Raw genomic sequence first — 12,274 nt, forward strand, 5'->3', positions numbered from 1 at the left:
GAGGGCAGGGGGCTTTTGCGTTCTTCTGATTGGGCAGTGACTGGTTTGCTGCGTTTTCTGTCACCATCTGCATTAGACCATGAGCACATGGAAACTCTCTAGAAGCCCGTGCACACTGCCTTTTCAAGCGGGTTTCCCTTCTCTTCCAGATCTGACCGGTTTAGAGGGGTTGTCCATCTTTGGTCCCTTTTTTTTGTATTTTTGTCTATAACTCTTTCATTCTCCATTGGATTCCATTAAGCATTCTTCAGCGTTTGCCTTCCTCAGCCTCTGCTGGCTTCAGAAGGAGACAACTGCGAATCAGTCAGCGAGCTCGGTCCAAGTGAATGTGCGTGAACTCTCCAGAGAGTGAGTAGATGCGTTTTATGTAAAAGCGACTCGCTGTTCACATGGTCACTCTTTTCAGCATCTTTTAATGGCTTCAGGTTTCAAAAGGCGTCAAGTGGTCCGGCCCACCTGCTGGTGGTCTCCCTTCTGCGCACCCTCCATACTTTACCATACAAGTTTAATCTTTTTTTTTTTTCCTGCTTTTTTTTGCTTGAAAATTTGATGGGTTTTTTTCCTTTCTTGAATGGAATATAGAAAACTTGAAAATTACTGTAAAAACTGCCCAAACACTGCTGAATTATTGTTTTTTTTTTTGCGAATGAGAAGAATCATTGAAGTCTGGAATTGGGCCTTAATTAAAAACACTTCATGGGGGGAAAAGCTACAAAAAAACCTTCAAAGCCGCTTGGAGTTTTGATGTGGATTTTTTTTTTCTGCCTTAAAAATTCACTTTGAAAAAGAAACATTTAAAAAAAAAAAAACAGTTTCGATGCTTTTTTGACACCTTTTCTTCAGCGTACTTTTTATGTGGTTTTAACTATAAGGTGTAAAAATAGGACATTTTTAGGGAGCATTTCAGTGGCAAAATCTGCAAAAAAAAATTGATGTAAAACAATGTTAGATGCACATTTCACGTGTGAAACAATTGAGAAGACACTTTCTACCATGTGTTAAAACAATGCAATGTGCGCTATAGACCCTTTTCCATTGATTCCCAGATTTGAAGCATTTTTTTTATTGTGGATTTTCATGCAGAATCCATGTCAAAACATCCAGTGTGAACATACACCTATAGGAAAGCTCATGTATAGTGGACACCGTGCTGATTTTTTTTTTCTACATATTTTTTGTGCTCATATAAAGAAGCAACTTGTTACATTTTTTTTTTTTTTTAATCAAGTCATTTTTATTGAAAAGCTCCAAATACAAATTTTCCATCTTTCAAATAACATAAATGACATAATAATTCCACAGTATAAAACATAAAGTATCTCAACGTCAATTCCCTAACGTCAAATCCCAACATTCCAGAGAGGAGCATTTTCAGAGCAGTTCTAGAATAAAGGAGTATAACATTCATAGGAGGAAACAAGACTAACAAGGGATAGCATCGTAAATATTCTAGCTCTAAGATAAGAAGATCTAGAAGATTTCTGGGCAGCCCTGGAGCATCCAACCCAGGACTCCATCCTTTCAAATTTGCAGATAGAGTTATGTTTAAGATGGAGTTTCCAACCAGATTATATAACTTATTTTTTGCTTTAGCTCTCCCATAGATGGAGGTTGTGCATCTAACCAATGAAATGCAAGAAGTTCACATGCTTGAAATAAGATACGAGAGATGCCTATGAACAGGAGCGAGTCGGGATCCACTCCATCCTCAAATATTCCCAATATACACATAGAAGGATCTGTTAATAATTTCACTCCATACACCCTTCTATCAAGGAGATGACCTCATTCCAAAATGGGCCTATCTGTCCACACTCCCACATCATAGGCATCAGTTGCGCCTCATCAATCCCACACCTAGGGTATCGCCATGATGCAAAACGCCCTATCTTGTGTAGAAAGCTTGGACTTTTGTACTCTATGAATTAGATATAATTGAGAGCCTTTGGGCCTCATAGGGCGATAGTTTGGGAACAGTTTCCTCATTGCTCCACCGATATAGGGCCGACATCCACCTTCCATTTAGCGTGAGCTGTCAGGGTGATTATCCAGTTGAGATGACAATAGACACTTACAGGTGCTTCTCACAAAATTAGAATATCATCAAAAAGTTAATATATTTCAGTTCTTCAATACAAAAAGTGAAACTCCTATATTATATAGAGTCATTACACACAGAGTGATTTATTTCTGATAATGTTCATGATTATGGCTTACAGCCAATGAAAACACATTATCTCAGTAAATTACAATAATTAACAAAAAACACCTACAAAGGCTTCCAAGGCGTTTAAAAACATCCTTTAGTCTGTTTCAGTAGGCGCCACAATCATGGGGAAGACTGCTGACTTGACAGATGTCCAGAAGGCAGTCATTGACACACTCCACAAGGAGGGTAAGCCACAAAAGGTCATTGCTAAAGAAGCTGGATGTTCACAGAGTGCAGTATCCAAGCATATTAATGGAAAGGTGAGTGGAAGGAAAAAGTGTGGTAGAAAAAGGAGCACAAGCAACCGGGATAACCGCAGCCTTGAAAGGATTGTTAAGAAAAGGCCATTCAAAAATTGGGGAGAGATTCACAAGGAGTGGACTGCTGCTGGAGTCATTGCTTCAAGAGCCACCACACACAGACGTATCCAGGACATGGGCTACAAGTGTCACATTCCTTGTGTCAAGCCACTCATGACCAATAGACAACGCCAGAAGCGTCTTACCTGGGCCAAGGAGAAAAAGACCTGGACTGTTCTCAGTGCTCCAAGGTGTTGTTTTCAGATGAAAGTAAATTTTGCATTTCATTTGGAAATCAAGGTCCCAGAGTCTGGAGGAAGAGTGGAGAGGCCACAATCCAAGCTGCTGGAGGTCTAGTGTGAAGCTTCCACAATCAGTGATGGTTTGGGGAGCCATGTCATCTGCTGCTGTAGGTCCACTGTGTTTTATCAAGACCAAAGTCAGCGCAGCCGTCTACCAGGACATTTTACAGCACTTCATGCTTCCCTCTGCCGACAAGCTTTTTGGAGATGGAAATGTCATTCTCCAGCAGGACTTGGCCCCTGTCCACACTACCAAAAGTACCAATACCTGGTTTACACACAACAGTATCACTGTGCTTGATTGGCAGCAAACTCGCCTGACCTTAACCCCATAATCTATTATAGAGAATCTATGGGGTATTGTCAAGAGGAAGATGAGAGACCCCAGACCCAACAATGCAGACGAGCTGAAGGCTGCTATCAGCCACCTGGGCTTCCATAACACCTCAGCAGTGCCACAGGCTGATCGCCTCCATGCCACATTGCCGCATTGATGCAGTAATTGATGCAAAAGGAGCCGACCAAGTATTGAGGGCATTTACTGAACATACATTTCAGTAGGCCAACATTTCAGATTTTAAAATCATTTTTCAAGCTGTTGTTATAAAGTATTCTAATTTACTGAGATAGTGACTTTTGTGTTCTTATTGGCTGTAAGCCATAATCATCAACATTAACAGAAATAAACACTTGAAATAGATCACTCTGTAATGACTCTATATAATATGAGTTTCACTTTTTGTATTGAAGAACTGAAATAAATAAACTTTTTGATGATATTCTAATTTTGTGAGAAGCACCTGTATATATGGTAGAGATTAGACCCTTTGCATGGCCTGTAGCAGCAATAGTATCTATTAGGGGATGATGTATGCTATCAGACCTGATTGAGTGGAGAGAGCATGTCGGATTTGTAGGTATTGGTAAAAAGTCTGGCATGGTAAATTGAATTCCTCTTGAAGCTGTTGAAAACTTTTAAGAACAGAGTTTGTAAATAATTGTTCTATCGACCAGATCCTTTTTTGCTCCCAATCAGACAACCCCTTTAATTTTGATACTTCACCCAAATTGGGATTACGCCATAGCGGCCTGAATTTGGTGAATCCCTTAATACCCATAAATTTCTTTCCTCCATCCCACGCTTTATGTACTATCGCCAATTTGTTACATTTCTGCTTGGAAAAAAAGAATGTTCCAAACACAAAAAAAGCATCAGAATTCTGACCAAACCTTTCTTTATTTTAGTTATGCTTTTTGATGTTTTTTTCAGCCTGAAAAGTCTTCAGCAAACAAATAACTAAAAAAAAAACAAAAACTCTTCAAAATCCCATCAACACCCGCTACAGAAAAAAATAAAACGCTTCTCCAAAAATGCCACAAAAAATGAGCGTTTCCTGAAGTGGACTCAGTCTTAAAAACTAGGTTTTTTCAATGCTCCTAAAATTCAACGTTATTTTCATTTTTTTGGTTTGCTCTCACCATGTCGGATAAATGATGTGATCATAATGTAGCTCGAGTCGCTACGCACGCTACAACACCAATTGTGTGACTGTTTTTTTCTAGTTTTTGTAATTTTTTTTTTCTGATTTTTTTTTTTTTGTAAGGTTTTATTAAACATTTTTAGACTTTATTTTATTTTTTAGCTCCACTCTGGGACTTGACTATGTACACTCGTCTGGCAGAGTCTAATAGGTGATTGTGCCACTATGGGGGATGCGGTGACAGAAGGAGCCTTTCCCTCAAAGCACATACATGCTTCCAATCTTCCCAAGCTGCAGTGTAAAGCATGGGGGACGACCCGCAGCTGCTTATGATGAAGTTGGAGACAAATTCTAAAGACAACCATGTAACAGTTGTTTTCTATCACCTGTATTACAGCTGCAAGTCCCAGGCTCGACCAATTGGCAATTTTGTGGCTGTTCTACAAATAAGAAAACATGGCCACATGGGAAAGGGACTGAGCAGCTGGTGGGCTCCAGACTCCCAACAGACGGTGTAGCCAACCTGCTGACACTGACCGTAAATATCACATAAAGTACCAGTCAAAAGTCTGGACACACCTTGTCCTGTAATGTTTTTCCTTGTTCTTATTGGAATGTGCACATTGTAGATTCAGACTGAAGACAGCGAAATAACAGAGGAAGGAACAAAGGGGAAATAAGGAGTAAATAAATGTGTGAAATAAACTGGTAATTGTGGAGGCCGTGTCCTTTTAAGCAGCCTCCATCACCTCTCCTTTGTCACATCACTCTTACATAGCCTGTTTTGCTATCATTGTCCTGTTACAGTAAAAATGACAGTGGCATTAAGTGCAGTCAGTTGGGATGGTGGTCGCTGCAGAACGCTGTGGTCGACATGCTGGAGAAATGCTGTGAATTTGGAATAAATCACTAACAGTATCACCACCAAGCTCCCCACCACCCTCACACCTCCCCTCCAGGCTTCATGGTGGGCAACACATGTACAAACCATTCACCTTTTCTGCCTCTCACATTGACACATTAGTTGGTAGCAAACATTTCTAATTCTGACTCCTCAGACCACAGAACAGATCTCCCCTGATCTAACGTCCAGTCCTTGTGTTGCACCGTCCATACTAGTCTCTTCCTGTTTGCGGTCATCAGCAGTGGCCTCTTTGCAGCAATTCAACCATAAAGGCCTCTTCTCGCAGTCTTCTCAGGACAGTTGATGTTGAGATGTTTCTGCTACTTGATGTCTGTGCATCCTTTATGAGGGCTGATGTCTGAGGTGCTGTCACCTTGTGGTTTCTGAGGCTGGAACTGTGATGAACTTATCTTCTGCAGTAGAGGTAATTCTTAGTTTTCCTTTCTTGGGCCGGTCACCATAAGAGCCAGTTTCATCATAGCGATTGATGGTTCTCATGACTTGAGGATACCTTCAAGGTTCTAGCAATTTTCTGGGTTTTGGCTAACCTTTATGTAGCATCGGCGTCTCTGCCTCCTGCTAGGCAGAGACGCCGTCCATCTCACCTTCCTGTTCAGCGCACTGCGTCCTGTAGCGCTCCTTCCCTCTCTGCTGCCGGCGCGCGCTCCTTCCCGAGCACTGTGCTTAGGGCGCGCGCGCGCTCCCCCTCTCTTGAAGGGACCGCGCGTGCCATCCTAAGGAGTCCCCGGCCAATAGCCGGAGGACTTCCCATATATAAGGCACCTCCTCCAAAATGGAGGTGCCCGAGCAAAGTTGTTGCAAAACATACTCCCCTCTGCTTCAGCCCTCAGGTCCCGTTGCCAGCCTGACTACCAGTCCTGTCTGCCCGCTTGTCTTCTCTTCAGCCCGACAGTCTGTCTCCTGCATCCCCCAGTCTGTCTATGGGCAAGTCCACCTGCGGACCAGGAAGCACCTGCCAGTTACCTGCCTGCTACCTGCCGTACCTGCTAGCCCGCTCACCTGGGAGCGCTCACCTGCTACCCGCTTGCCGTGACCACCTGCCTGCCAGCCAAGAGACTCTTACCCGCTCAGCCGTCACTTGCCGTGACCGCCTGCCTGCCAGCCAAGAGACTCTTACCCGCCCAGCCGTCACTTGCTGTGACCGCCTGCCTGCCAGCCAAGAGACTTACCCGCTCAGCCGTCACTTGCCGTGACCACCTGCCTGCCAGCCAAGAGACTCTTACCTGCTCTTCCATCACTTCCCGTGACCACCCGCCTACTCACCCAGAGACTGCTACCTACCTGTTGTGTCCACCCGCTACTTCGGTCAGTCCCAGCTACCTGACCCGTGGGAGCCACCTGCTCTATTACAAGGTCGTCCCCAGTATAACACCTGCCCCTCGGGGTCCCTCCTTGTTCCCAGGCTCAGAGGTTCCACCACCCGGCCCCGTTACACTTTATGTCTTAAATTAATGATGGACTGTCGATTCTCATTGCTTAGTTGATTGGTTCTTGCCATATTCTGGCTAATCAGATGTGGAATTGTGATGCTCGCAGCCCTACCCTGGGAAGATGGGGGGTACTCGGAGCCGGGTCAGATGTTTGGTGGGTTGTAGCCGTGGCCTGGACCCGTTCCGTGCCCAGGGCCGTCACATTAAAAAAAGGATGTAATGGGCTGACAGGGTTAGTGTTCATCGAGTGGTGAAATCGACTACGCCACCTGTGGTACCTGGTGATGGCCACCAGCGCTGCTGCAGTCCTCTGAGGCGGGATGTTGTGGCAGCCGACGTTGATACTACTCCCCACAGGCGGAGCAGGGCCTCAGGGCAGAGACGCGGATGGAGGGAGTCGTAGTGGAGGAGGTCTGGTGCTGTGCGGTGCAGAAATAAAGAGTCCGGAGGTCATAGGGGTTGACTTCCAGAGTTTTTACTCACGATAGATCATGCAGCTGCAAGGCTTCTCCCTGTTCCTCACAGAGTTCTGCGGTCACCAGGGACAGGGGTCCGACAACCTCCGAGTAATTCAAGTGCTTAGTCAGGACCCCGCACCAGAGTGTTCCTAGACTTCAGACTGAGTCCTCTCCTGTCTGTGTGTGTGTAGAAAGGGCGGGTCTCCCTCTGGACTACGCGCAGAACAAGGGTACGGGTCGCGGTTCCGCTCCGTCCATTACCCGGTGGGATCCACTGTGCCTTCCGGACTTCCCTGACCAGGGCGTAGAGTAGCAAAGTCAGGTGTTGGGGGCCGGTACCCCTCTTGCAGCCGGAATCCCTCTGACTAGGCCAGAATAGCGAGGCCAGGTGGCGTACATCGCTCCGTCTGGGATCCTTTTGCGGTGGAGCTAGACTCCTAAGCTCCAGGCCTTCTTGGGTAGGGACTTTGACCGGGTTGAGACAGCCGTTAACTCAGACCCGCTCCTCGACTCAAGGCCAGAGTACGAGGACCGTGTCCCCATCAACTGCAGGTTCACACAGAAATCCACGTTCAGTGATGAAGATCACAATCAAAAGACCATAAGCCCAAGATGGCCGTTTATTAAATATGAATTATTAAGTGTAATCTATATGTGCGTCCTCCATCCTCACCCATTACATGGTTCCCCCTATCTTTTGGTTCCCCAATCTCCCATTATCCCGGCAGGGGCAGCACACTGGTGCCTATTGGCCGCCCCTGGTGGGAGAAGTGTGGTGTTGGATGTGGAGGTGAGGTCCTGACGATTGCACCATCTTTACCTCGAAGGAGAGATACCACACCCCATTAAAGAGGTGCAGCATCTCTGTGGCGGTCGAACCCCCAGGGGCGCCACAGAATAGTCTCAGCACTGTAAGATGATGTGGACCAACACTGCCTCTGCAAAACACACCTGATGGCCGCAAATATATTCTGATGGCGATTGATTCTACAAATTAACTCTTCACGAGGCGATCTGATCATTGCAGCCATTCCAGCTGAAGACCTGATGAAGGTGCTGAGAGTATGACGAGGGGGTGTAAAGCTGCCATCAGAGTAACAGGAGGTACATGAGGAATCTAATGTGTAACCTATGCTGGTTTGTGTCACATATATGTTCCTTCCTTTCTGATTTTGCTGCCTTCTGTCTGAATCTACAATGTGCACAATCCAATAAGAACAAGGAAAACCATTGCATAAACAGGGGTGTTCACACTTTTGGCCAACACTGTATACGTGAATGTGATATCTAGGTGCCCAACATTCTAGAGAGTCCAGGGGGTTGGACTTCTCCCAGGAGGCTATTAGGGGTAATGTGGATATAGTAGATCCACCACAGCCACAGAGTTCCTAGCATACAGCAGTGAGCTTCTCTCTAGAATGACTGATCATCCTCCGTATGTCTCAGGGATTATTAATTGGGATACCTGACACCCCGGAGAAACATGGAGTTGCCGCAGGTCTGGAAATCGCGAGAGGAGATTATCCCAAGTTAAGACCCCAAAAGCAGGGTGACTGGTGACATATCATTATGGATATCCTATAGAAAGAACTTGTGACTTTCTGATTCCTGGCTAATAACTCCATCGCCTGTGCAATGCTAAGGAAATCCTGAAAACATGATCTGGTCGGGGTCTGTTAAGAAACACTGGCATAGAAGATCTCTTTGATTTTGAGGTGGTGCAATGCCATTTTTATCAGTAATACACCTAGTTGGCCACAAGGCGGTGCTGTTTATCGTGTCGATGACAAGAAGTCAGACTTGGGTGAACGTCCATGGGCGCAACAGACCGCACATATACAGCACCAGATCAAAAGTGACAGCAGGCACCAGGCTCATCTGTTCTAAAGACAGCGCCAGTTTCACTTGTGCTAAAAAGCCGGTAACGCCTGCTTCCATCAGTCAGATGTGCCTGATATGTAAGCTGACATGGTCGATTAGTGAAGTGAATATTGAATAACCCTTTTAAAGGGAACCTGTCGCCAGTTTTTTTTTTATGTCTGAACTAAGGCTAGCACCTTAATCAGCACCTGTGCTGTAGGGATGAGCGAGTAGTGAAATAATCGGACTCGCTATACTCGTAACGAGTAGGTCCCAATACTCGGGTACTCGTTACGAGTCCAATGTAAGTCAATGGGAAAAGCGAGTAAGCCGAGTAATTGTCTGCTGGAGTCTATAAAGCGGTCTGGGGGCTGAGGAAAGGGCTGAAATTGGTGCATGATTGTTTAAAAGCCGGCGGTAAAAAGCCGCCGGCTTTTAAACAATCACTCAGCCCCATACTCGCTTCCCCGCAGTCTCCCATCCCGATCCTCCGCTCCCCCCGCCGCCTCCCATCCCGATCCTAAGTTAGGACCGGGCGGGGAGCGAAGCACCAGTGAGCGGGGAGCGAAGGACCCGGGCGGGGAAGCCGGCAGTGAAAACACTTCACCACCGGCTTTCCCGTTCGGTGCTGCGCTCTCTGCTCCCTGATGTACGCTCCCCGCTCCCTGGTGCTTCGCTCCCCGCTCCCTGGTGCTTCGCTCCCCGCCCGGTCCTAACTTAGGATCGGGATGGGAGGCGGCGGGGGAGCGTACATCAGGGAGCGGGGAGCGCAGCACCGAACGGGAAAGCCGGCGGTGAAGTCTTTTCACTGCCGGCTTTCCCGCCGGTTATTTTGAATGAACAGCTGAGGTATCAGCTGATGCTAATCAGCTGTTCATTTGAAGTAGCCGTGGTGCCCTCAGAGGGTTCATGTGAGTTCATGCTTGACTGCATAAACTCACATCAACTTTCCCACGGCTGCACAGCTCAGCTACATCTCTGGTAGAGAATCTCTACCAGAGATGTAGCTGAGCTAAAGAAGAAGACTCCATTGGACTACGTCGGACGGAAGATAATTTTTTTAATAAAGATGGAGTCTCTAATTTTTTTTTGTTTTATTTCTAATAAAAAATGTATTTCTCTGTGTTGTGCTTTTTTTTAAATATTTCACTTAGAAATTCATGGCGGTCATGTCTAATATTGGCGTGACCCCAGGAATTTCGGGCTTAGGGCCAGCTGATAATGCAAAGCTGGCCCTAACCCCTTTATTACCCATTGACTTACATTGTACTCGTTACTCCTAGTGAGTAATCACAAGGAAACTCGGGGAGTAACGAGTAGCCCGAGTACCGTACTATTCAGCGAGTACCGAATAGTAACAAGTATACTCGCTCATCCCTACTGTGCTGCATTCCCTAAAACCTTATATAACCCCCTCACTCCCCCTGTATACCCCACAATCTAAAACTCTCCCGCGCTCTATGTAAATCCTGCTGGTTCGGTCCGATAGGCGTCCTTGGTGAGGCGTCTGTCCCTCCTCCCGGCTTCTGATCGCCGTCCTCCTGCTCTGATTGACGTGGATGACGTCTCCTGCATCATACACATAGCCAGGTGAAATCTAGCGCCTGCGCAGAGACATCGCTGGCTCGCGCCTGCGCAGAGACATCGCCGGCTCGCGCCTGCGTACTGTGCCTGATAAATAAACAGCGCCTCCTAAATATCATATCAACTCCTCCACTGCTGGAAATCAGCAGTGGCGTATACCAAGCAGAATGGCAGGTAAGAAACATAAACACACGAGCGGTATACATAACTCCCAACTTTGGAAGAAAAAAATGAGGGCCAAATTATGTGGCGCGCGTAGCGGAAAATTTTGGCCACACCCTAATCCACGCCCATTTACCATTTCTTTCTACTCCGACAGGAGGAGATGTCAAGAGGGGCGGTGGTAGTGAGGGACATTCAGCAGATGAGACTGCAGGGCACAGACCCAAATCCAGGACTGTCCGCTGTATCCTGAATGATTGGGACTAGAGCTGCCACCAGGAATTTCAGGGCCCCATATTGGCAAAATTTTCAGGCCCCCTTGAGACTCCGCCCATGCTCCACCCCAGCTTCGCCTCCACCCAAGCTCCGCCTCTAGCCCTCGAAGTTTCCACAGTCCTATCTCTTGGAAAAACTCCATTTCTGTAGCACGTCCCCACCAATCACACATAGTTCCCATCGAACACCAGATCACATAGATAGCCATCAGCTTTTGTTTTGGCCAAAAGATTTTTTCAGCCTTCCATCACGACAAGGTAGACTCTTCTGGCCGGGCTCTACTCTACTCTAACCTACTAAACATTTCTTAAAATATCCAATACTCTTTTTAGGTACATTTTTCTTTAAGGTAATGTGTCACATACATTTTTTAAAATGACCAATAATACCACATACAAAGGAAAAATACCGTCACACCATGACCAGACCACATATTACCACCACATAGTGACTGAATAATACCACATACAAGAAACAAATACCACCATACCATGACCAGACCACATATTACCACCACATAGTGACCAAATAATACCACATACAAGGAACAAATACCGCCACACCATAGCCAGACCACATACTTTATTACCACCACATAGTGATTGAATAATACCACATATAAGGGAGAAATACTGCCACACCATGACCAGATCGCATATTAACACCACATAGTGACCGAATAATACCATATACAGGGAACAAATACCACCACACCATGACGAGATCACATATTACCACCACATAGTGACCAAATACTATAATACTGATCATTAATAGCAGATCACAATACTAATATTACCATAAGTGCCATTATACACAGAAACTCTGTACATAGTGTATAGTGTCAGTGTACACAGGAGCTCTGTATATAGTGTCAGTGTACAGGTAATACAGTGATCACCAGTGACATTATACACAGGAGCTTTGTATATTGTGTCAGTGTACAGGTAATACAGTGATCACTAGTGACATACACTGGAGCTCTGTATATAGTGTCAGTGTACAGGTAATACAGGGATCACCAGTGACATTATACACAGGAGCTCTGTATATAGTGTACAGGTAATAAAGTAATCACCAGTGACATTATACACAGGAGCTCTGTATATAGTGTCAGTGTACAGGTAATACAGGGATCACCAGTGACATTATACACAGGAGCTCTGTATATAGTGTACAGGTAATAAAGTAATCACCAGTGACATTATGCACAGGAGCTCTGTATATAGTGTCAGTGTACAGGTAATACATTGATCACCAGGGACATTATACACAGGAGCCCTGTATA

Source organism: Phyllobates terribilis, unplaced genomic scaffold (assembly GCF_046119375.1).
Source record: "Phyllobates terribilis strain yellow unplaced genomic scaffold, ASM4611937v1 Scaffold_7__3_contigs__length_470593459, whole genome shotgun sequence".
Taxonomy (NCBI): domain Eukaryota; kingdom Metazoa; phylum Chordata; class Amphibia; order Anura; family Dendrobatidae; genus Phyllobates; species Phyllobates terribilis.